At 35.8% G+C, this 27,381-nt stretch overlaps 1 long non-coding RNA gene across 2 annotated transcripts in view; it reads left to right on the top strand.

Moving 5' to 3' along the window:
- The first annotated feature begins 390 nt into the window (after positions 1-390).
- LOC150065717 (uncharacterized) overlaps positions 391-27,381 on the top strand; it is a 38,478-nt gene continuing 11,487 nt past the window's right edge. The window contains exons 1-2 of one of the 2 annotated variants that reach the window (XR_016534795.1): positions 391-487; positions 22,729-22,802. This is a non-coding gene — a long non-coding RNA (uncharacterized LOC150065717). Of the gene's footprint in view, positions 636-22,728; positions 22,803-27,381 lie in introns of both variants that reach the window. The other variant, XR_016534794.1, reaches the window with a different exon arrangement.

Raw genomic sequence — 27,381 nt, 5'->3', positions numbered from 1 at the left:
TAGCCTCTTCTCCCTTCTCTTCTGTTCCACGTCCTCCATCCACCAAACAAACGCGGACGGAGTGTCGCTCTGGTTCTGGCCTAGAGGTGGTCTAACGTCGCCATTCAAAGTCACTTCCAGAAGACATTTCTACGGTTTTTACAGAAAATGGGCCCTGACAACAAGTGTGACTGGACTAAAAGTCGTCTTTTGAAGGTTGGGGGAGGTTGAGAGCAGCCTTTTCACATTATATACACAGGCCTAGAACTGGCCAGTGAATCTTCGGGGGCTTCCGTGGGCACCCGTGGTCGTCACTACAGTCTCTCCGCTGGCACCAGCCCAACCGCGGGGCGGCCAACCGCTGCACCTGCCGGCCTCCGGGGCTCCGCTCACCTTCCAGGACCATTAGGGTCTTCCTCGGTCCTGGTCGCGGGGCGAGGTCTCCCCCCGGTGGGGCAGGGAGGTCACCCCAGGCCTCGGATCGCGGGCTCCGCGGCCTGGAATGCTGGTGAGCTTCCCAGGCCGCCTAAGGTCTCCGTCCTCCAGCCCCACAAAGCCTCCGCCATTCTTCTGGCTTTGCTGCGCCACGCCCGCCACCACTCAAGGGCGCCGCGTCCTCGGCAGCCAGGCGAAGCCTGCGTCTGGGCCTGGCCAAGGTGGAGCCCGGGCTCCGAGAGGCCACCGCCGCCATCAAGTCATGGCAGGGGGGCAGGGGGCGGGGATGCAGGGAGCTCGCTGCTGCGAGTGCCCCGGGGGCCTGCGTGACCACGGCTGCGTTCGGACCAGTCCCCGGGGCCCTCCGCTCAGCCACCGGCCTGGGGCCGCTAGGCCCCCCGAGGGCCAGGGGGCGGGGGGGGGGGGGGGGGGGGGGGGGGGGGGGGGGGGGGGGGGAAGCAGGCCGCAGTCTGTTACCTCCGCACTCTCCGCCGGAACTCTTAACTCAATACTTTTATTCAAAGATTTAGAATTAGCCTTAGCATTTCCTCAGAAATGCTGCCTCAAGAAGATCCATCTGTTATGTAAGCAGAAATATCCCTTGTGGGCTGATTCTGTCAACCTTATTAGGTATATGATAGTCACTGAAATTTGCTTATGTCATATTCAATGTGGGGATTTCTCAGTTTTGCTAGCTACATAATGTAGTAAAAGTTTTGCTCTTGCAAGACACCATTTCCAGAGTTGGAAAAACTGCTTTGCACTTGCAAAATGTTATTTGATTATAAAAACAAAGTAAAACAAAAAATGTTCCTCAGCAGAGTTATTTAGATTCCAAACCATGATTGATTTTAGTGAAAGAGACTTTGAATTGACAATCAGCCCCTTATTTCACTGGACCTGTACACAAGTAGCTTGGATAACTTTTTAGCTACAGTACTGCCTAAAACACTATGTTGAACGAGACCAACAGAAGCTAACTGAAGCTTAACAGAATATATGTGAATGTCTTAACTAGTAATACATAATTGAATTAACGATACAGAAACTGGACTAGAATGCACACAATTTCTGTTTAAGGATTTAACCTGAGTAAGAATTCTAATCACAGAAATAAGTTAATTTTGTTATGTATGTCTTAAGGACTTTCATATCTCAAATATTTTAAGAACATATATTAGTCAATTTAGAGCCAGAGTATTTTGGTTTAGTATCATAGATACTACACAGAAACAGCATTAAAAATTGCCATTGCTGGGCTGGGAGTTTAGCCTAGCGGTAGAGTGCTTGCCCAGCATGCATGAAGACCCGGGTTTGATTCCTTGGCACCACGTACATAGAAAAAAGCCAGAAGTGGTGCTAAGGCTCAGGTGATAGAGCTCTAGCCTTGAGAAAGTCCAAGGACAGTGCTCAGGCCCTGAGCTCAAGCCCAGGACTGGCAAAAAAAAAAAATTGCAATTGCTTCCCACTTTCAGTCACATAACTGTCATTCTTGAAAATCTTGTGAAGAGCTTGTGTGAGGCCATGTGAAGAAATCTAACAGATACATTTACTAATCTAAGTGACAAGTATCACTTTGAAGTAGAATATTCCCTTGCTGGTGAGAAATTCAGAATCTTTTGTATACACACACACACACACACACACACACACACACACACATACACATACTTTTTTTTTGTTAGTCATGGGACTTGAAAGCTGGGCCTGGGTGCTGTCTCGGAGCTCTTCTGCTCTAGGCTGTCACTCTACCACTTGAACCACATTGCCGCTTCCAGTATTCTGGTGGTTAATTGGAAGTAAGAGTCTCACAGGCTTCAGTGGCTGGGCTAGCTTTGAACCGTGATCCTCATATCTCAGTCTCCTAATTAGCTAGAATTACAGGTGTGAGCCACCGTGCCTTCCCCTCTGTCCCCTTTCTAGCACAGTAACTGGCAGTGTTTAACTTGGTGCTTTTCTGACTAATCTGGATCAGTAAGTCTAGTGTGTCCTCCATCCTGAAATGTAATGGTAAAACAAAAGCAATCTTGATTTGATTTAAGCCACTATAATCTGGGACAAATGTTACTGAAGGATAATTTGCCAAACATTTTTTTTAGCTATGTGAACTCAGACAAGTCACTTTCCCTTTCTGAACTTCAATTTCCTTATCTTTAAATTTGAAACAATAATATCAGGTCATTATGTTTCCATAAAATTCAAAAAAACAAAGTCAATGTGAAAATTTCAAATACTATACCCTTACTATATATATTTATAAAATTTTATAATTTATTTATGGGAGTCATAGTTTCATTTTTCATATTTGCAATTTCATATTTTCGGTGTTTTTTATTTGTCCTGTTTTCTCTTATGACCTTAACTTTAATATTTTAACTCCTCTTATAAGTATGTATATGAATGGAAAAGTATAAATAATATAATTGTTTCAAATAAAATCCTTGGAATAATTCAAAAATCACTATTTAAAACTAATATCTATTCAGTACTCAAACATGTATATATTTGTTTCATTGCTTGCTTCTTCCTTCCCTCTGCTTATCTGTTTCTCATTCCTCTTCCTTTCTCTCTTTCCCTCCTTTTCTATCTTCAGTAAGTATCCACCAAACACCTATTATACTCATTACTGTGAAACATTTTTAGATAGAGCTACTAATCTCAAGGTTAATTTATGAACATGGAATGGTACAAAAATAGTTTCAGGATAATAAATACATGTAAAGCCACTATGGGTCACTAAGCAAGAGTGATGAATTCTTAATGGATAATTAATATTTTAATTCATAAGGAGGAAGAAGTTAAACATAGAGAGATGGTTAAAGGTTTTTTTTTTTTAAGGAAGTAATGGAGTATTGGAGACAAAAGAGAAATCACTCAACACCAAGCAGTTGGAACAACATAGATTAAAAACACAAGGGATGTGGCCTAATTAACATTTTAATATACTGATTCAGTGTAAGTAGGACACTTAATGGCAGGTCTTTTTTTATAGTTTCAAAATATTTAGTTTCAGATACAAGCAATGTAAATATGGGAGAAGTCTTGTTATTTGTTATTTCTGAATTTTCTGATTATGAAATTATTGTAGAAATTTACAAATATAAGAAAATAATATGCAAAATACAAGAAGTCATCGTAACAGTCTATTTTCCCAATTTAAATACATGATTATATATATTTTCATTTTCATATAAAAATTCTCTGAGGAATGCTTCATTGCATATTTGTTGTAAGCATAGTGTTGGTTACTAAAATGAATATTTGCTCAATATAACCCTAGCTTCTGACCAAATATGTAGGTCATTTTTTTAAAGAGGAGAAGAAACAAAATTATTTCTATATATCACATATTTAAATAGGTCTTGGAGACCAGGAGCATGGCATTGTGGTAGAGTACTCGCCTAGCATGCACAAAGCTCTGGGTTTGATTCCTTGATACCACATACACAGAAAATTCCAGAAGTGGTGCTGTGGCTCTAGTGTTAGAGTGCTAGCTTGAGCAAAAAGTCCAAGGACAGTGCCCAGGGCCTGAATTTAAGCCCCAGGACTGGCAAAAAAAGATAAAGATAAGTGCTGGATATAATTTATGTATTCAATAGAACAAGATAGACTATGTAGAAAATATAAGATGTATTTCCTTTAAAATGATGTAGAAGATATAAGATATATTTTCCTTTAAAGTGCTCCATAAACTGTATTTTCACATATTTAGGAAAATAATAGTTTTGTTCAAACATTAATAACAGATAATATTTATTTTAACATCTCATATTTGACTCATGAAAATAGTTGTAACTGTTATCGCTTATTCACAGATGGGAACATCAGTGTCCAGAAAGATTAATTTTCCCTGTCAAAAATCATCTAATAAATTCCCAAATTAAACCCCAAAGGACCTGGGTAATTATAGTTCTGCTAAATATCATTATGGTATCAGATATTTGAATAGTAACCATCTATGTGGTACGTTTCTGGAGTGGTTTATATTCTGTTCTTCACAGTTATAATCAAACAAAATTAGGTATCATTGTAATTGAGCAGTACAGCCCTGGTAATAGAGCATAATTTCCTTGGTTTTGTTTTCCTACATTGTTTCATCTGAATTTTGTTGAAATGAATCCACTTTCTGGTAGTCTATGGATTTAGAACTCAACCAATAAAAGAATATATTTTCTTGTAAGGGAACTTACATTCAGAAAAGTTGAGGCAAAAGTTTATGGGTTTGGGTTTTTTTTTTGCCAGTTCTGGGCTTGAGCTCAGGGACTGATCACTGTCCTTGGGCTTTCCTCAAGGCTAGGGTTCTACCCTGAGCCACCGCACCACATCTGACCTTTTCTATGTATGTGGTACGAAGGAATCGAACCCAGGTCTTCGTGCATGCTAGGCAGGCATTCTATCACTAGGCCAAACTCCTGGCCTCTGAAAGTTTATGTTTATATTACCTTTTTTCTAGGAATACAGAAGAAAAACTAAATGAGCTAAAGGAAATAATTATTTTCTTTTAATTTGTGTAGTAGAAAGTTTATTTTGTCAAGAAGTAGGGTTGGGCTATCTTCTAACCAGTTGTAGTGGAAAAGTACTTTTTTTCTGTGAGTCTCAGTGGCCTCTCCTGTAATAAGTGAAGCATTCGCAAACTGGAGAGGTTATCAATTTGCCACCTATCAGGCAAATATGATACTACATGGAAGATCAGCTTCAGAGCAGTAGACACAAATAGGCTTATCACTTTTCAGGGAAAATGAGACAGCCAGGGCAAAACTGCTGTATCCTGAGCTGTAAGACTTCAGAGATTAAAGGTGTCTCATTCCAAAGACAAGATGAAGCTTTTCAATAAATGGGCTTTTCAGGAGATTTTAAAGTAAAGGTGTGAAGTTGTTTAACTGCTGATTTCTAGGTTCTAAAATACCAAGAGCTTTGCCCTGTAATCTTTGTATATCTAGCTCAAAAGGACTTACTTGGACAGAGCAAATATTTAATCAAACACTTCTTTCCTATAGGAGTACAGTTATATTCATTCTCAGTAATATCCATATTTCCCTGATTAAGAAAAAGACACCCCCTCTGTAAAGCAAGATAGTAGGACTAATAATATTGCTTCTCCTATTATATGTATAATCATAGTTCATAAGTTTGATGAAAATGTGTCTGGTATGTGACATAGTGAGTACTGTACTGTACATAGTGAGTACTCCAGAGAGAAAAAGAAACCACTAAATTATAGATATCGTTATTAGGTAACAATCCATAAAATTTATTTTAGAAAAAATGGAAACTTTCATATACATGGAATGAATTGTAATTTGGTAATGAGTGATAAAGGTGTATTTCATACAACTTTTCTAACAAAGGAATTCTTGCACACATGCAAAAGAAAGTATTTTCTTTCTTTTTTCCTTCCATATACTTTTTATTGTAATTAACAGAAGGGTTACATTATATTCACCAGATAGAAAGTGCATTACTTCACAAATATTGATATCTTGGTCCCTATTTCCTTCATCTTGTTTCCCCCTTCCCTATTCTATTTCAGAAGGGCTTTTTTTCACTTTTAGTTTCATTTTTTATTATCATACTGATGCACAGAGATGTTATAGTTATATTTGTAAGGTAGTAGGTACATTACTTCTTGAGCATTGTTACTCCCTCCCAGTTTCCCCTCCCCCTGCCCCTCTAACATATTGTCACAACATTTCCAACATATTGTCCAGTGGATATCGCTGGTACACTGATTCATTGTCCTTTGACTCGTCATCTTGTTTTTACCTTTCCCTTCCATGATTCAAATAAACAAATAAATGTATATACAATGCACCAGATACCAAAGTCAGATAAAGAAACAACAGAGGATAAACTATAAGGGAAAGAACAAAAAAAGGAGAGGGAAAAAAAAGAGTAAAGAAATATCTTCACTATGCTGCCATAAGAATGACATCACAACATTTGTAAGGAAATGGAAATACTTGGAAAAAATCGTATGTGAGGTAAACCGGGTTCCATGGTTTCCCTCACTTGTAATAATTACTACACATCTAAAATTCTCCTAGAAGAGGATCACAATAGCTTAAAAGCTATGTACCTATGGCCATATAGGATGAAGCTAAGCAAAATGAACTCCAGGATATGGAAACGAGAGGTTTATCTTTATTTATTTTTTATTGTGATTAATAGAAGGATTATATTATATTCACCAGATAGAAGGTGTATTAGTTCACAAACATTGACACGGTACCCTCCCACTCTTCCCCCCCCCCGCCCCGCCCCCCCCCCCCCCCCCCCCCCCCCCCCCGCTTATCGTGATTTCCCACTTTCCCTATCCAATTAAGCACATAATCAAATAACCAATTAAGCACATATAAAATATATCAGATAGCAAGATGAAATATTGTAACAATATGAGATAACCACGGGATGGCGAAAGAGATGAGAGATAACATAGTACATTAAGAACAACAGTCATTGATTATATGGCTTTTGTTTCCTTATCCTGGAGGTACTTACATTTAGTGTCATACTATTTGGCCAAATGTCTCTAGACTTTATTCTGTTGATATATTTTAGATATAAGGCCTTTGTCTGTTGTATGGTTAGTGAAGATCTTCTCCCACTTTGTAGGCTTTCTAGTTAATTTACTAGATATGTCCTTTGCCATGTAGAAGCTCTGCAGTTTAATGTAGTCCCACTTTTCCAGACTTTCTCTGATTTGTTTGTTGTGTTTCTTGGTCCTTATTAAGAAAGTTAGGAAGTTAGAAACTTTCTTAATAAACAGCTAAAAAAATTGAATCACTCCAAAACTAATCTCAAAAGAAACAACCACCCCATCAAAAGATGGACCAAAGACTTAAAGAGAGTCTTCTCTGAAGAAAAAAGAAGAATGGCCTATAGACACAAGAAGAAATGCTCGACATCTCTGGCCATACAAGAAATGCAAATCAAAACAACTCTCAAATTCCACCTCATTCCAGTTAGAATGGTCATGAGAAATGTAATAACAACAGATGCTGGTGGGGATGTAGCCAGGAGGGATCACTATTACACTGTTGGTGGGACTGTAAGCTCATTTAACCACTATGAAAAGCAGTATGGCGGTTCCTCGAAAGACTAAACATAGAGCTCCCCTATGACCCAGCAATTCCACCACTTGGCATTTACCCATTTGTCCAGAAACAAGGGCATACTATATCCACTAGCACAATGATGTTGATTGCAGCACTATTTACCATAGTGAAGATATGGAACCAACCTAGATGCCCCTCAGTTGATGATTGGATCTACAATATATGGTATTTGTACACAATGGAATTCTATGCTGCAGTCAGAAAGAATGATATTGCCCCATTTGTAAGGAAATGGAAAGACTTAGAGAAAATCATATTAAGTGAAGTAAGCCAGCCTCAAAGGAACATGGACTCAATGGTTTCCCTCATTTGTCACAATTATTAGAAACCTTGCACTCTCCTAGCAGAGGTTTACAATGGGGCAAAACCTAGATACATAAGGCCATATAGGATGAGAGTAAATGAAAGGACCTCCAGAATATGGAAATAAGAACCATACAATTTGTGATTGTTGTACTTAATGTAGTATGTTATTTCTCATTTGTTTTGTTGTCCCTTGGTTACTTTCATATTGTTTAAGTATCTTACCTTGTAATTTGGTATATTGTATATACATTTATTTGTTTATTTGAAATAGGGAGGGCAGGAAAACATGATGAGCAGAGGGATGAGTGGAGAGAAATGGGACAAAACATGAGAATGGGTATCAATGTTTGTGAAGTATTGCACCTTCTACCTGGTGAATATAATGTAATCCTACTATAATAAAATATATTAAAGAAAAAATGATTAATGGTTGGGTGAAATATAGCATATTAAAGCATGACATATATTTGCATATTTACAAAATTGCCTTTGATAGACATAAAAGTTTTTTTTACCTGTTAAATGTTAAAAACAAAACCACTCATGTACCTCTTTTCATGGTTCTGTGTAACCTGACATAGTTAGCATGTTTCATTATTGGATAGTATTTATTTTCTCATTAAATTGAAATGAGAAAATTTGTAATTTCTCTTTTTGAGACAAGATCTCACCATGTAGTCCACAATGACTCATTATCTTTTTTCTTCAGCCTCCAGATGCTGGGATTTGAGGAATAAGCCACAGCCAGTTTCCATCTCTGAACTTAATTGTGCACAGAAACATAAATGTTTATTGTTATTTACTCCTCTCTATTATGAAAATATTGGTTGTGCAGGTTATCATTCAAAACTCTTAGGTGAGAAAAAGTGGCTCCTAAAATTTTAAAGTGAACATATTTATTTAGATACAATGCTTTATTTCAGCAAGTGAAACTCAGGAATTCTTTTGTCTGTGTGTGATACATTGAGGCAGTGAAGTTGGAGATGTTTAGTTTCTATAGATTTCTATTATAGTAAAAATCCTTGAAGCATGAGAATTGTGTAGCCATACTGATTTTCTCCCAGCAGGCAGTGCAGAATTTATAAACTCTCTTTTGCTCCCATAAAAGAAAATCTATTGCTAGAAAGAACACACAAATTATGTATTGAGGATGATCAACTGTCTCCTTTAAAATGCCTACTTCTTATATGACTGAAAATATAAATTAAGAAACAGGAGTATAAAGAAAAAAGTACGAATGGCACGATGGCTTTCGGTACTTATGCTATGCATTTTACTGGATTTGAAGTCATTATACTTTTGTGGCAATAATGTATCTTATTTACATATATATTTACATTAAAATGTTTTAAATGTTTACAAAACATCTTTTCCAGTGCATATTACTATATGTTTTAATATTACTATGATATTTCCTGTATACATACTACATGTAAGGTACTGGGGAAAAGCATAAAAGGGTTATATACTTAAGCATATGTCAAACCTGCATTAATTTCAAAGCATTTGGTATAAGGTTTGTCATCAAATATGCTATTTAATTTTATAATAACCTGAAATGTAGATATTCCCTTATGCTTGTTTTGATTAAGAGGTAATATTTATTTTTTTCTACTACTTAAATCTGAGCTGCCCTAGTGATTAGTTTTTAACCAAGGGAATGTGGTAGAGATCGCTCTCAGTCGTTTGAGCTTAAGCCCTAAGAGGCCTTCTAAATTCTTTCTCTTGAAATTTTATCTCCTTTCCTGTGGAAAAAAAAAGCATAGGCTAGCAGGCTGGAGGATGAGAAATTTTATGGGAAATGGAATGGTTGTCCTAGCTGAGATTATTGTAAATAATTTTATTGTCAAGTAAGGTACAGAAGCAATATATTGAGAATTATGTTCAAAGGAGAGCACAGGAATCTGTTAGCCAAAAAATACTACTGATGCTACATAGTATTTGGCTCAGAAAAAGAATTTCATTCACTTTTTTTCATATATTTTTATTGTAATTAATAGAAGGGTTACATGATATTTGCCAGATAGAAGGTGCATTAATTCACATACATTGATACCCTTTCACATGTCTTGGTCCCCATTTCTCTTCCCCCACCCCCACTCCTCATCTTGTTTTCCCCCCTTCCCTATCCAATTTCAAATAACCAAATACAAATATCGCTTTAAAAAATATTTGTTAGCTTATAATCAGAAACAATAACTGGCTGGTTGATTTGATCACTTGAATTATAGTATATGCTTTAGCCTAAAATATAGTAATATCATAGTATTATTTCTTTTATTTTCCTTGCTAGTGGTGGAACTTGAACTCAAGGCCTGGACCCTGACCCTGAGCCTCTTTGGGCTCAAGGCTAGCACTCTGCCACTTGAATCACCACAGCGCCCCTTCTGCCCTTTTCTGTGTATATGGTACTGGGGAATGGAATCCAGGGCTTCATGCATGTGAGGAGAACACTCTACCACTGAGCCACCTTACCCACCCATAGTATAATTTCTAATACAAAATTATTTAGAGAATAAAATAAGCTTAGCCTTTAAGATGGTTAAAATAAAATGACTAAATTCTTGGGAGATCATAATTGTTAATGAGAAGAATGTTTCTGAATTCAGCTTAGGCTTTTAATACATACACAGGAGAAAATACTTAACCTTTCTGAATTTCCTTGTTTTTACCTGTTAAATATGGTCAGTGAATATCTGTTTATAGAATTATTGGGAGAATTAGATACGTGTGAAAATATCTTGCATATGGTAGATGCTTGTTTTAAGCATTTTTCACAAGTTCCTTTATAATTGAAGTTTTAATGTTGGTCTTGAATTATTGATGTAATTGATGAAATTAGTAGCAGTTTTAGTGGTAGCAGACTGGCTTTAAATCTTGATCCTCAAATCTAACATCTTGAGTATTTAGGATCAAAAGTTTCATCCATAACCCTCAGCAGATCCATTAATTTTAAATAATAAGATGCTTGCCAAATTTTTAACACATTATTATTTACAATAGTTAAAATCTTGAAAGATAGGTTAATGCTTGAAAACTGAGAAGAGGCCTAGTAGATAACAGAATATCAATATCAATATCAATATGCATGGCATAGGGATAGGAGATTAATAAAGCCCATTACCTTACAGTGTTTGCTGAGGATTATTTCAGAGTAAACTTAAGTGGGTAAAACTTGCCCTGAATAAGGGTGATACCACCTGATAGGTTGGGGACTAAGATGGAACTAAAAGAAATGAGAGATGCCAGCTTATCCAGGCATTTCTTCCTCTGCTTCCTGGCCTCCATTAGTGGAGCTGCTTCTCCGCCACATACATCCAGTAATAATGGACTGAAACTGTGTAATAAGATAAATCTTTCGTCCCATGTGTTTTTTTTTTTATTTTGCCAGTCCTGGCCTTGAGCTCAGGGCCTGAGCACTGTCCTTGGACTTTCTCAAGGCTAGAGCTCTACCACTTGAGCCTCAGCACCACTTCTGGCTTTTGTCTATGTATGTGGTATGGAGGAATCGAACCCAGGTCTTCGTGCATGCTAAGCAAGTACTCTACCACTAGGCTAAACTCCAGGCCCTCCCATATGTCTTTTTACACATGCATTTTGCCACAGCAATTAAAAAGTGAGCCATAAAGTATAAGATATTTGAGTAGTTTCTGTATGTTTAGTGCTATTTTCTAGAACAAGTGGGACTAAATGATAATGCTATGTCCCAAGAGAGACATCATCCACCTTACAGGTAAAGCAATGGCATTTATTTATTATTTATATAATTTAATTTTTTTCAAATTACCAATTTTCATTGTTAGTATTTGACTTCTACATGTGCACCTTGTACTGTGCAACCTTGTAAAACTGACTACTTAGCTTGAAGATTCTTTGGATTTTTCTACAATCATAGCTTCTGTGAAGATAGACAATATTCTTAGTCTTTTTTTCCAATTTCTTTCCATATTGCACTTTTCATGACCAACAATATTGATACAATCATGACTGGGTGAGCAGAGAATACATTCTTTCATTTTTCTCATTATTAGGGGAAAGCTTTCAACCTCACTGATAAATATGGTTTTTACCTGTAGGCTATTTTCTCTCTCTCTGTAATATATCCTTTACCTTGTTCAGAAATTTGTTTTCTATTTTTAATTTGTTGTGTTTAAAATTATGAATTTTGAGTTGTTGTCAAATTTGTTCTATCTTTGGAAGCAATCATGTTTCTTGATCTATTGACATAATCACTCTCTTGATTATGTTGTATTATCCTATTTACATTTATATATTTATATAAAAATTTATTTACATCTTTATAAATATATGTTTCATGCTCTTTTCTAATAGTTTGTTCTGGAATTTTAGGTCTATGTTTGAGACTACGAGTTTATAGTTTTCTTACAGTGTCTTTTTCTGGCTTTGTCACAAACATAATACTAGTCTCAAGTTTGAAAGTGTTTTAATTTTTTTTCTGGCACTCATTTAGGTGGCCTGTTTGTTTTGTCTTTGAGTATGAGCTCATATTTATTTGATGTTAGCCTGTGGAAATTCTGAGGACCCATATCTGGTATACATAACTTTAGAAAGAATCTATACTTTCCTTTTCATACCACTTGATGACACTACCCAATGGTTAGCCATTTTATCTTTTAGCTTTAGTTCTTCTACTTTACAACTATTATAAGGCTGTAGTATTCTGATGTCAACCTTGGTACTGAACTTTTTGTTTTAGGGACATTTAAAATATTTTTAGGTGTCATTAATCTATATTGCTGTGAGTCCAGCAATACCTTAAAAGTATATATATATATATATATACATACATAATATAGATATAATGTATAATGTATGTAGAAGAACTAGATAGTTACTGAGGAGTTTTACTCCATAAGGCTATAAATTGAGTTCATAATTTGAGTCAGAATTTGACCCCTTGACATATTTTAATAACACAAAAACAATTTGTACAGCTAAGAAGTGACGAAGATAGAGTAGGAATCAGGCTTTCTCACTTAAGTCTTCTGTTCACATAAAACTACCTTCCTTTCTTTTAGGGATACATGCAATAGGGCATGATGAAATCTCTCATTTCTGTGTATTCTTTCATATAAGTTTATTTGTGGAAAATTGTTGATTTTTTTTTTAGGAATCCAGGATAGTTTATTGCAACTGCACATAACCTTTTAATTAATTTCCTGCTTACCTTATCTTTCCTTTGCAATAATCACATTGAAATTTGCAAGAGTTAAGCATTTCTGCTCATTTGCTAGAATTTCACTGTTTCTGTATTCTGGCTGTAGTCATCAACCATTTAAGCAATCAATCACATTTTAGAAATTAGGGAATCGAATCTGCTTTCATCAAACCAGTATTTAAATCACAGCTAGTGTTTCTTGTAATTGGAAAATATTGGTTCTAAATACATGATTTTCAAGGCTTGGGTGAAAGATTTTAATCTAAACTTTTTTGTCCTCCTATCCATTTTGTGATTCAAACATATTTTGAGCATGTTCCACTATTATGTGCTTTTTTTTCCCAAGTAATAAAAGTCCACACCTAATTTGACATGATTTCTTTGGGAGCTAATAAGTACACATTACAGAGTTTAATGGATCTGCAAACTAAATAATGGTTGTAGAGAGTGTGAAAATAGGGATATTTAAATGCATAAGGAAATTTAGTACATATCCCAGTGGCCATGTAAATAGACTTTTGATTCTTTTATAAATTGCAAATACTTTCTTGTGCAGAAACATGGTAAAAAATATAGACTTGCATCTGTATACAGAGCTCATTAACATACCTTGGAATATTCATTGCATGCCTATTACCCACTTACAAGCTTCATTAAAACACCCACTCTGTTTAAATGCATCTAAACTGGTCAAAACTAAGCATCATTTGTCACTATTTATCCCCAGAGATTAAAGACAGCTTTCCTGATGAGGTGAAGTTAAAATTTCTTCTCTAGTTAGTTTTATTAAAAAAAGAAAAGCTTTTAAATATGACCCTGTGTCATATTGAATCAATATTTAAAAGCTCATTATTAGCTTAAATTCCAAAACAGACAATTCAAAGAGAAGTGTACATGAAAAAAAATTACTTTACTCACAGTGAAAGTTTTGGTGAACTGTTCTGTTGCTGTAAGAAACATAATCTTTTGGGGTTTGATAATTGTTTATCACTAGTTGCAGTCTTTATACCAAGACGTTGAACATGTTCAATGATTTACATGAAAGTAAAATAATTACGATAATATCTGCAAAATATACTCTGCACTCCAACTTATGGGGGATGAAAGAAATGGTACTGAAGCTGATGCACTTTAGAATGTGCTACAGGGCAATGTAGTCTTGCCCATTTTCATTTGGCTACATCTTTATTTAGGTATCATTGGTAACTGTTATATAATATGTTGTCATTATGTTTGGTAGATGATAGGAACACATAAATTAGAATGGTTAGGTTATGCTTCTAAAATAAATAAAATGAATGCATTATCCGATGTAGATGTAGTGACTTGCATTCATTATTCCTACCCTTTAGACATGTGGTCATGAAATGAAAAAGAAAATATCTGCTCCCTGACTAACAAAAAAATTAAGTGACCTTTCTTGATTTAAAATCTTCTTTAGGGGACCTGATGCTAAGAATTATGTCTTTTCTCTGCTGGTGCATTGGGGTGATTGCAACAAAGAAGATCCATCACTTGTAAAACATTGTTACATGAGTCTAAGCTAAAGATGTGCAGAGTTGAGTAGATATATTGTAGGTTCTAGAAATAGTGATGTTGGCAGGGAACATACATGTGTTTATCATAACAAATGAGAAATCACAAGTTTCTGAAACTGAAAAAGAGGAGGCAGGGTTTTTTGTTATTTTTTGTTGTGGGTGGATGTGGGTCTTGGAATCTGGGCCTGGGCACTGTCCCTGAGTTCTTCATCTCAAGGCTACTGCTCTACCCCTTGAGCCACAGCACCACTTCTGGTTTTCTGGTGTTTTTTAGAGATAAGTCTTTAGTGCCTGGGCTGGTTTTGAATCATGATCCTCAGATCTCAGCCTCCTGAGTAGCTAGGATTACAGGTATGAGCCACTGCACCTGGTTAGTGACAGGTTTTTTAACCAAAACAGATAATATTAACATGACTTTACACGTCTGGGCAAGATTCTGATCCACATTAAATCTAGTCTATATGTTAATTCTAACAGGTAGATAAGAAATCTCAGTTCATATAAATTAAAAAGAATGGGGCTATTTATTTAGTCATAAACTATAGGCATTAAATCCATGGCAATAAATGATGCTAAGAGTCATACAGATACTGTTAAATTGTTTCTTTATTGTTCCTTTTGATTATTTCTTGGTTGTTTATTAAGAAATTGGATAGTCAAGTCCACTGAGTGTCTTTCAGGTTGAAATTGAGTTCAATCAAACCCAATCTTCCTTTTGTACTCTTTAACATTAGGAAAAGTAAACACATTCTCCTAATTTTAAATACCTGATATTCAGAAATTTCTATATCATCAGTTACTGTATGTCTTCATATTCTCTATTGACTGTTTTATTTGACAAATATAATATTTCTTGACTGGATTATTGCACCTTCAAACTTATTTTCCTGCTTCTGATTTGATACTACAGATTTATCAGCCATCTAAATTATGATTATGGTAATTGTTTTAATGTATAATGCCAATTGTAAAAATCTCACCTCTTGAAAAGTTTATAAGGAACATTTAAAATCACTTTCCATCCCAAATCTATACCTGCTTTGCATTTTATCTGCTTACCGTTTCTCCCTATTCTTTACCCCATTACATGCTTTTAGTTTTCCATTTTGCAATGGAGTATCACAAATTTATGATAATTTTTGTATAATCTGCATTTAGAAGTCATGCATTCCTTGATTTTTGAATTGTTTCTCCATTTCTTTTATAATTGGTGTCTTCATTTTTTAGTCTCACTCCTCTCTGTCCTCTGCCTCTGATTATCTCCTCTGACTTCCCCCTTCCTGCCCCTCTCCCTCTTGATGATGCTTGTGATTAAATCATGTCTACCTAGATAATCCAGAATAATTTCTTCCATCTGAAGATCTTTAGCAACATCTGTCAAGTCATCTGTAAGTACAATGATATATTCACAGCTTCTGAAGATTTAGGCATAAAAATTTTCTGGGTCCCAGTGGCTCCCTCCTGTAATCCTAGCTACTTGGGAGTTTGAAATGGGTGAGATCACAGCCTACAATTCTCCAAACAGAAAAAGAGATGGAGTTGGTGGCCTTTTCTTGTTAGCTTGTTGTCCTAATTTTCAGGAAGCCTAACATAGGTGAATCGCAACCAGCTGTGCTTGCCTGAGCATGCGGGTAAGGAATTATTCTGGTCACAGATACTATTTTTTTTTAACATTTCTCTTTTTTCTTCTGTTCTATTTCCTTATTTCTGCTTTGATTAAATGTTCGTGGGGTTTGAGTGCTGTCTCTGAGCTCTTCAACTAAAGGCTACTGCCCTACCCTTTGAGCCACAGCACCAATTCCGGTTTTCTGGTGGTTAATCGGTGGTAAGAGTTTTATGGACTTTAGTACCCGGGCTGATTTTGAACCTTGATCCTCAGATCTCAGCCTCCTGAGTAGCTAGGATCACAGGCGTGAGCCACCGCGCCCAGCCTGATTAAGTGTTCTTAAACAGCAGTCCAGTTTAGTTTTCCTTTCCCTTTTCCTGGGTAATCACTCAAAAATAACACAGAACACGAATTACATAGTCTGAATAATGTCTGTTAATTGACACTAACATATATAAACACTAATGTCTATGAATCCTGAACTTTTGGTGGAATAGTATATAGTTTAGCACAATGAAAAACTCAGACCTAAGCGCTTGAAGAGACAGACTGTGAAGTAATTTGTTTCCTGCCCCCTCCTCATTATTCTGGAAAGGCCTCAAGAATTAGAAACATGGCATAATCCAGAAGATCTACAGGGATACAGTCAATGAGGAAAATGAAAATGAGGAAATTGCTTGTAAAGGAAAACAATTAATTCCTCTACTTTCTGAAAGAATAAATTTTGAGCCAGAGTCTCTAGGCTGTTTAGAAGAGGTATTCATAGTGGAGATAATAATGCAAATGTTAGTTTAAGCCAGATACAAACAGCTGAATGTTCTTCATCAGTTAGTAGATTCTGAATTTATTTTGGGAAAAGAGAGAATTGATTTAGCTGTAAGAAGCTTCATTAGTTCCCAATCCTCTTAATTCAAGTCCAGTGTCCCAGTGTACAGTTGTTCTCACAATTATTTAGTTTTGGGCAGAATAAAATAGTTGATGATGATTGCTGTAACTATTCCCAGTAAATACTCATTTACTGAATCTGTTTAGTATAGGGTAGTGGTGAATATAGAGTTCTGTCATAGTCTAGTGATGTGTTAAACTGAGCAAAAACTTAGCATCACATTGATTAATAAGGCAGCCCTTATTAGATGTGTTTTTGAAGTTTGTCTAAATCATATTTTAGGAAAGTTAGATAAATATGGAAGTTTTCTGGCAGCATTTGGGTTAGAAAAATAAGGTAAATATAAACAATGTCAAGAATTTATTGTTTTAGTGCTCCAGAGGAAGGAAGAGCAATAGGATCATACATAGTCAGAAAATTGAACAATAAAATGTTAGAGAAAATGATCCAAAGGTAGTAAATATTTATGTACTTATCATCTTCCATCTAAGCATACAGTGTTCCTACAAAGGCTTCCTTTATTTTAGAAGATAACACATAGGCACGATGTCCTTGCCATGTGCTGTATAGTCCATGTGGAGCTTTGAAAGGCCTAGCTTAAATAATATTCACTCAATGCATTTACCTTATGTTGAAACCAACAATAGATCTTTGGCATTTTTTAGCTGATGGTGTTGCTTCATGAACATGGTTGGGTACAAATAGACTTAAAGGGTCTAAATTATTGAATATCATATTTTCATTTAAAAAATACCCTACTTGTTTTTCTTTCAAGGAAACTTGATGATAGACTGAGAATTCTTGTGTAGAATTCTTTGGAGAAGTCATTTCAATGAATAAATAAAAACAATTATAATTAGCCTATCATCCAAGGCATTTATATGCAAATGTGCTTCTAAAGTTCATGGCAGTGCCTGAAAGTAATTTCTTCCTTGAATTAGTCATAAACTTTAAGCTTTGTGATCACAGTGGCTTTGCTCTATTAACTCGCTTAACAAACCATCTCATCATTAGCACAAAGGTAAACTTCAACCCAGTTAATTTTTTTCTAAATTGTTGCAATCTAGATAAGATTGAAACAGATGTAATTTAAGATGTCAGAAATAGATTTTAGCTGCCACATGAACTTTTCTTATGTCTGTTAGATTATCAAAAACTACTGGCTCACGCCTGTAATCCGAGCTACTCAAGAGGCTGAGATCTGAGGATCAAGGTTCAAAGCCAGTCCAGGCACAAAGGACCTGAAACTCTTATCTCTAATTAACCTCTAGAAAATAGGAAGTGGGGCTTGGCCCAGAGGTAGGGCAGTAGCCTTGAGCTGAAGAGCTCAGGAACAGTGCCCAGGCGCAGTTCAAGCCCCATGACCTCTCCCCCCACCCACCTTCAGCCCAGACACAAAACTAGTATAATGGCCAGTAAAACTAATCTTCCCTTCTTTCCTTCCTTCAGGTTTTCTGATTCAGTATAGGGGTTTGTTATTATGTTCTTACTAGGTAACCACTGTGTCAGTTCATCCATAGCTCCAGAACAACCTGTTTTTTTCTTTCTTTCTTTCTTTCTTTCTTTCTTTCTTTCTTTCTTTCTTTCTTTTCTTTTCTTTCTTTCTTTCTCTTTCCTTCCTTTCTTTTTTCCTTCCTTCCTTCTTTCTTAATTTATTTCTTATTTTATTTCTCAGAAAATTCTCATACCTTTTGTACAAGTTAGCATAGGACTGTGATTCTTCTACTTATGTTCCCCACACAGCTGGGATTATAGACATCTGCTATCATTCCCTGCATTCCATTTGTTAAGATCTTGCTAACTTTTTGCCCAAGCTTACCTCAAATCATGATTCCCTGATTCCCATCTCTTAAATAGCTAGTATTACAGTCATGAGCCACCTCGAATGACCAATTATCATACATTAAAAAAACCCACAATGATACAAGTGTCTTTTATAGCTGACTGTCATATAGTATCTTGCTTTAAAAATGTCTATGTCAAATGTTAATAATATTTAAAGAATTTGCATTTTAGACTTCTATCCAGTGTATGTAGTCAGAGGAAAATTTTGTGGCATGTGAGGGCAGAAGAGTACATCCCAGGAGGGCAGATTTCTTCATTGAGGTGTGGTGTCAAGGGACTGTGGAAAGGATGAGAGCTGCCAAGCAGAACTGGCTCCCATAACATATGCTCTCAGTTTAAAGAGGTAAATGCAAAACTATAAGAGAAATAGCTTTTCAGCACAAAAGCCTTGGGGCCCTTGAGAATAAATGATGCCAGAAAAATGTGAGATTATTGTGCCTGCCAGAGTATATTAATACTATAAATATAGATGATTTCCTAAGGAAAAAAGAGCCTTGGAAATGTATCAAGTTTCTGAATATCAACTTAAACAGCAGAAACACCCATTTTCTTCCCTTCCTTCTTCCCCAAGGTCCTGAAAACATACCCTAGGCTCAGATGGGTGCCATCCTGAATACCATACTGCTTTTTTTCTCCTTTCTTCAAATTACTGATCTCCACTTTCGTTAAACTCACAGATAACCATACATTAACTGATTTATAAAGTTCAGTAATTCAATGAACAGTACAAAACAAGTGTGAAGTGCTGGGCACTCTTATTGGAATTATTAATGAATGGAATATACCAACATACATAGTGCAGTAGAACTTAAGATACAATGAAGACAGGAAGCATAGACTAAATACAGAGAACGAGTAAAGGATATTATAGGCTATAAAAAACAAATAGATGCAGTAAGGAGGATAACCATGACAGTGAGAAAAAACAGTAGAAAGGAAGGGTGGTGACTATAAATTGAATGGTCAGGATAGGCTCACATGGAAAAAAAAACCTCAATTCTCCTTTCTGCCCTTCTGACTTACCTGTTACCATATCTTCATGTTAAATTCTACCCATCCTCCAATGCCCAATACAAATGTTACCACTATCGGATTCTTGTTCCAATTCTTCAGTGTTCTTTAAGCATGTTCTTTCTTTTTATCCCCAAGCATAGCTGATCTTGTGGATCTCATCACATTACTTCTGAGTTACAGTCCAATGTCAGGCATCCTCCTGCACAGTGTGACAATCTCTCTCCATAAATGCTTACATCTCTGTTTCCTTGCTTGAGGACTCTCCCCAGCACTATGTTTTTGTGTGAAGTCTCAATACACAGAGTAATCCTCAAACAAAGAAACTGGAGTGGGTAAACACCCTGGTTTCTGCATCCCCTGGTGGGAAGATTTTGAGTGCAATCCACAGTATTCTAAGACTCCCAATGGTTTTAAGCACTGGGTGTTCATAGTACTTGCTGTACATTAGTAGTGTGTCCATCAGGCTTTCCCTGTCTGCACTCTCACTTGTGCTTTCCATACTCACTTTGTAAAGAAACTACTCACATTCAACACCTTAGGGAGATCTACATTCAGATACCATAAGACATTTTATTTTCGAAACTTATTTTTCCTTTCCATAAAGGATTTATTCCTTTATATTGGTATGGCATTTTATTTATTACTTTTATATTAAGACAATCTTCTACTAACTTGTGAATTCCCTAATTAATATCATAAAAATTATTCCACATAGCCTCCATATTTGAACTGATTATCTGGGTTTAGCTAGTGATTATCATTTAATAACTGTTATTGGACACTGTCACACACACACAAAACAATGCTGCACTGAAAATCACTGGGAGCAAAATTACCTACCTTGTGGAATTGCTGTGAGGACACTGTCTATAAAGGTCTGAGCCTGGCACACATTAGCCACTTACTCAATGCCAATCCTTTTCTGACTCTTTTTGCCTTCTTCCTTTCTCAGCATTTTAAATGATAGAAACTGGCATAACCATAGCAAGGCACATCTGACTGAAATATTAACCTAGCAAAGCATAACTATAAATGGATACATGCTCCTTACTCTCCCTTTAAATAATTCACTAAAAAACAATGTCATGAGTTTAGCAGCACATGAGAGAAAATTTTATACATCTTTTTTAGAGTGCCTATTAGGTATTTTAGGAATATGCTTTTAACAAAATCACTGCAGTGAACTTATTACCTAGAGAAAAAATGGGTAAAAGAAGTAGCATGTTATTGAAGCATGTTTTTTGCCAACTAAAACAAAATATGTTAATCATACAAATTCATTTTTTATTGTTGAGATAATATATAGAGAGGTTACAGTTACATTCATCAGGTAGTAGGTGTATTACTTCTCACACATTGATACCCTCTGTCCTGTTTTTGTCCCCATTTCCCTCCTCCCATCCCTTCCCAATCAGTCTTTCCATTACAAATTCATTTTGATCTATCATATATTTTAAAGCATATTTAAAGCGTACCAGAAAGCATAACTCTAGCAAAGTATTGCAATTATGTCTAAAACTATAGCAAGAGGTCAAATCTGTGTCACGAGAGAAATGTGAACTCATTGCAACACGAGTTTAAATGAAAGAAAGATGAGATCTCTTCCAAAAATCAAGAAACCTTAATGCAGAGAGTAGGAATTTCTCATGTTCTGACTTCTGGCTTTTCTGTGAAGTATGAGGCAAAATCATCATCAAGTGAATGAGGTTATAAGAAATATTGAAAATAAGTTTTTTAAATAAAGAATAGAAAAAGAAGCTTCTTGGAGTAAGATGGTAACATGTTAGTGAATATCTATGCATCCGATGCTTGTGACTATAAAATGACACTCAAACATCAATTTCCTTATTGTGTACTTATCTTAGTAATTTCTGTTAGGCTGGGATTAAATATTTATGTCAGAAATGTGCGTGAAAGTAAATTTGTTTATATGTGAAGATATTTCATTATGAGTTTTTTAAGTTGTATTTTATTGTCGGGATAATATATAGAGGGGTTACAGTTATATTCATCAGGTAATGGGTACATTACTTCTCAAACTTTGTCCCCCAAAAGTAAAATTTATAATGTTTATGTGAGTAAAAACTAAACTTTCTTTCCACTTGCTCTTAATAAACATATTTGGACAGTATTTAGGGAACTAGAAATTAAAAGCTAAAAGTCATACCTCTCCTGTGAGAAATTAACAACATAGTAAGTAGCACATAGATATGTATAAACTAATTATAATCTCCTTCTATTGGCCTATAAGAACATAGCAGCCAGGACACACAATACAGGTTTATTTTGTATGACTCCTTATAATATTTACTTGGGTCATCAAAGCAGCATCAAATCACAGGGCTATGCAAACTAAAATTTTTGTTGTTCTGTTATCTGTGCATCAATATTGAATATATTCATATAAAGTAATTGCTAAAACAGTCTGATATCTTCAAGTTTACATTAGAATTTCCAAAGGTGAATTAAATGTAAATTCTTGTGTGGGGGGGCAGGGAAGAGGAGAGAAGAGTAATGGTGTTTGAATTTAGGGTCTTGAGCTTGCTAGTTCAGTGCTTTATGACTTGAGCCATGATCCTTAACCTTTTATGATTGTTATTTTTCAATTAGATTTTACTCTTTTGCCTGGTCCAGTGGAACACCATGATCCTCCTAAATCTCCCTCTCATTTAACTTGAACTAAGGCTTGTACCACCATGCCCAACCTTTAAATCATTAATTCTCTTTACATTGTGTACATTTTGCCTCAATTTTAAAAGAAAGATATTGAGCTAGACACATCATATTTTCTCATCGAAGCATTACACATTATTATTTTATTTCAGATGAAGAAATTGAATCTGAAGAGTGAAATTTCTGGAAACTAAGGAAGCTGATTAAATGAGGCCAATCTGTCCAGGTATGTGGTAGATTAAGAGATTCTTCTTTAATTTTTTTTCCAGTTGTGGGGCTTGAACTCAGGGCCTGAACACTGTCCTTGGACTTTCTCAAAGCCAGAATTCTACCACTTGAGCCTCAGCATCAGTTCCTGCTTTTTTCTATGTATGTGGTACTGAGGAATCGAGACTGGGTGTTCATGTATGCTAAGCAAGCACTCAACCACTGGGCCAAATCCTGGCCCCGGAAAAAACTGTTTTCTTTTCTTTTTCTTTTTTTTAAAATGTAATTAATAGAAGAGTTACATTATATGAGCCAGTTAGCAGGTGCATTTTTTCATAAATATTGATACCCCTTCTCATGTTTTTGTCCCCATTTCCCTCTCCACATTCCCTCCCCTTATCTTGTTTCCCCTCTCCCAATCCTATTTCAAATAAACAAATAAACATATATTACAATGTACCAGATAGCTGTCCCGTCCAGAGGGACGTCAACTAGGGCCAAGAACCTAGAGGGAGGAATGAAAGGGACAGGAGACATGAAGAAGGCAGCAAGACAAGCATCCTGATCAAGCTTCAAATTTTATTTTTCACATAGGGGTTTATATGCCTCTTCAGGAGAGGCAGGAGGGGGTTTGAGGTATAGGAACTGCTCCTCGGGGGAGGGGGGTTCGGTAGTAGGATGTTTGCATATCAACGCAAGCAGGCATGTGTTGCTTAGTGACCTAATTATAAGATGCAGGGACATTCTTACACTAAGAATTCAGGGAGGGGGAGAATGTTAGTAAGGTAAGATACTGTAACAATATGAGATAACCAAGGGGCAACAAAAGAGATGAGAAATAACATAGTACATTAAGAACAACAATCACACATTTTATGGTTCTTGTTTCCATATCCTGGAGGTCCTTTCCGTTAGCCTCATCCTATATGGCCTTATGTATCTAGGTGGAAAAACTTATTTTTATAAGCAAATAAACTTGTACTTTCTTCTTTGTCATCTTATTGTATACTAGTCCATAGAACTTATGAGTTTTATGTGTGAGAAGTAATGTAGCTTCTATCTGGTGAATATAACTGTAACCACTCTATACATTAAAATAATAATAATAATAGAGAAGAACTTATGAGTTCTGACATCATGCTCAATCCTCCATTTATCCCTCCTGCCTCAGTGTCTGTCACAGAGTTGAAACTCAACAATATCTGAACTAATCAATATCTGAATTAATAATTATGTTATATTGAATAGTTCCTCAAAAGACACTGAAATGGAAATGTGAACAATCTGATATCTGGAAGCATTGCCTCAGTAATGCCTAGTGATTTGTGGAGAATGATGCCATAGATCATAGCCTCTGGGCTGTAGTGAAGGCTGCGTGTGTTGGCAACATGGTGAGCTCAGTGAGTACAAGGGTTTCTTGGGCCAACCTTCATCATCAGACCTTTTGAAAAGCAGTATTTGGGGAAATTGAGGTAGAAATGATTTTATTCTTCTGTAGAAGGTTGTTATACAAGTGCTATAATTCTCATTCTGTGATAGAGAAAGGAACAAGAGGTGCAGGAAAGGGAGATGGATCGGGAAAGGGAAGGGGGGAGCATACCTACTTTCATATTCTTTGTCCAGTACTTGCCAAGCTGTACTTACTTTTAGTAAGTAATTTCTGTGAATTATTTTTCTTCTAGAGTTGAATGAGTTTTAAATGAGTAAATATTTATGAAAAATGCCTACAAGTCTGCTCATTTTGTAGGACATATTGAATAGCTAGTAGTTGATAGTATTGTGATAATATTTACAGTAGGATCCTTTTGAAGCAGAAATTACATCTGGTCAACATTAATATCCTTGATGACAGTCTAAGTGAATCAAGAAACAATGAATAAAAAGTGTTAGCTTTTCTTTATTTTTGTTTCCCAGACATCGCTGACCTTTACCAAATTGAAATTATGCACAAGCCGATTTTTCTACTGACATTGAAACCATGAGGAACAAACTCAATAAGAACAGTTAAAAATCCAGAGTTTGCATTATAAATTTTAATTATTTACCACATACACTTCATTAAGTCAATTCTTTCTACCTTCAATAATGTGTCTAAGCGACAGTATATCTAATTATTTTCATTATAATCCAATTTGAAAAAGTAATTTCTAATTAATAAATACACAACAATGTAGAATGTGTTATTGTGATAAAATAATTATAATGACCGTTGACAACTTTGGAAAGAAAATAATGAATTTTATTAGTCACAAGACCTAATGAAAAATCAGATGGACTGAGCTAGAAACATTGACAAGCACAGTTCTCTCCTCAACAATAATTTGTTAGTGATGATGAAACTGAGAAATAACCAGAATGAAACTTATGAAATACATAGTGAAAGCTGTAAGATAAAATTAATTTCTGTATAACACAGTTTAAAGGCAAACAAAAGGAAATTTCTTATGCCAGATGGGACAGGAAAGACATGGTGAATAAAAATGAGCATTTCTTGTCTGCTTGCAAATATTTAAATTAAGATGATACCACTGTGTCTGGTTAATGGGAAAGCAGTATTGATGGTTACGTCACTTTTAAAGATTTTCTTCTTTTTAAATGGAGTTTTTCAACAAACCAAGTACTACACGCAATATGTTAAGTCTGAAACTTACTATTATTGCACCATCTTGTTGTTTGTGAATTATTGTTTCAAGGAAAGTAGACTAAATACAATGGGTACAGTTCAGAGAATTGCTATGTAGTTGTTCTTTAGATTCTGTCACTTGTTAGGGGGCTAGGCAAGTCACCAGGTCTCTAAGGGATAGTTTCTTCATTAGTAACATTAAAATAGAAATGTCTGGTCGTTTATCCACTAATCCTCAAGGATTCAATGAGGGGAAAAAAAACCTGACAAACCTTGTTGGGGTCAGACTGACCTTGGACCTGCACTACTGATTAAGCCTAAGTACACAAGAAGATAAGTTGTTATCATGATGACTTTGGGCTATGTCAATCTCTTCTTGTTTAGCTTATCTGCGACTTAATTGCCATTTTGTACGAATGTAACCACTGGCACTTTCCTGGTTTTAAGAGAGTACATAAGACTGGAACTAGAAATAAAAGGAGCTACAGTCTTAAACTTATAGCCTTAGGCTACAGTCTTCGGCTGCTGACTTAAGCTGTAGCCCTTCCAAACCCATCTGTTTCTTGTCTTTTTTTTTTTCTTGTCCTCACCTCCTAAATCAGGAATCGCGCCTTGCTGTCTGCTGGCTCCAGCAAAACCTGAGACCATTTTCTTAAAAAGCAACTACATACTAACTTTGATTTTGTGGCCTACGTATTTTTCTGGAAGTGGTCTGGGAATGGCCTGCATTCTTGTGATGTATGTTATTTCAATAGTTGGTTCACAGCTGCTTGCTCTCTTGTAATATCAGGAATTTTTATGCATAGCATGTCAAGCCTAATCACTGAGGATGAAGCTGATAGTGATCTATGTCTGTGCTAAGCTCAGTAATGGTTATTTAGTACTTATTGTGTCACTATTTGTCTTTATGTGCATATGTCCGCTCCATTTGGCTGTAACATAAATGCTTGAATATTAACAGTAGTCCTAGAACTGCTAATAATAACTAATATTTTTTGTTGATTACATGCCAGATATTTTGCTAAGCATTTAAAATGAATTGTCAAATTTACTAATAAGCAGAAAATCCATCAGATCATTCTATAGGGTCACATCACACATCTGTTATATAATGTATACTAGCATTTCATATTCAGAAGTATGGCTACTTGGTATCCAAAAAAATAGATACATCTGTGATATAACTTTATAAATCTAAAAGACAAATATAAATTTACATAGTGTAATCACTAATCATACTATTTAATTCAATGAGCTTAAGCCCAAGTATGAGAATGAGATGGAAGAGATGACTTGGTTCTTTCCTCAGGGAGTCACTTCCTATATAATCTCAAATTGTGTGGAAAATATAATGTCTAAAGATAGGTATTTTGTGCACCACGTGGACTGTAAGATTTTTGTCAATTATCATAATGAGATCAGGGTTGTAGAGAAAAGGAAATGAAAGCTTAACATCTAACTTGCATTTGGCCCCTTAAGAGAGGGTATAGCTAACCCCAATGTTGAAATTTCTGAGAAGATTCTAAGGATAACTTTCAACCATTTATGATAAGTACACTTGGAGTGCTTAATAAAGGCTGAGCCAAGCTTTCAAAGTTCTCGTGATCCTTCTAGATTGTAAGTATTGCTCTTTTGAAGGTTGGTATTAATAATGTTGTGCTTCATTGTGCTTAGTCGGCTTCAGTATTGATTAAGTTCTCTGCTTTCCTGTGCTCCTCACTCTTTTCTTTTGTTAGTTGAAGATGATTGCCTCCACTGTGGAGCCTTTTCCTGAGAAACATATCACTTTCAAAGTGCTGCCTGAACTCCTTTTTTTTTTTTTTTTTGCATTTGGAGGCAGAGTAAAGGCATACTATAATGAAAAAGGGATCATCTGCAACACAATTTCTTTGGTCCAAAAAGTCGCTTGCATGGTTATAGATTTTAGATAGAGAAAAGTAATACATGAAATTTTCTATAGAAAAATTGTGTCTGA

This window comes from Megascapheus bottae, chromosome 3 (assembly GCF_031878675.1).
Source record: "Megascapheus bottae isolate mThoBot1 chromosome 3, mThoBot2.hap1, whole genome shotgun sequence".
NCBI classification, from domain to species: domain Eukaryota; kingdom Metazoa; phylum Chordata; class Mammalia; order Rodentia; family Geomyidae; genus Megascapheus; species Megascapheus bottae.
Note: the sequence above shows the minus strand (reverse complement) of the source record. Positions and strands in the feature narration are given on the sequence as shown.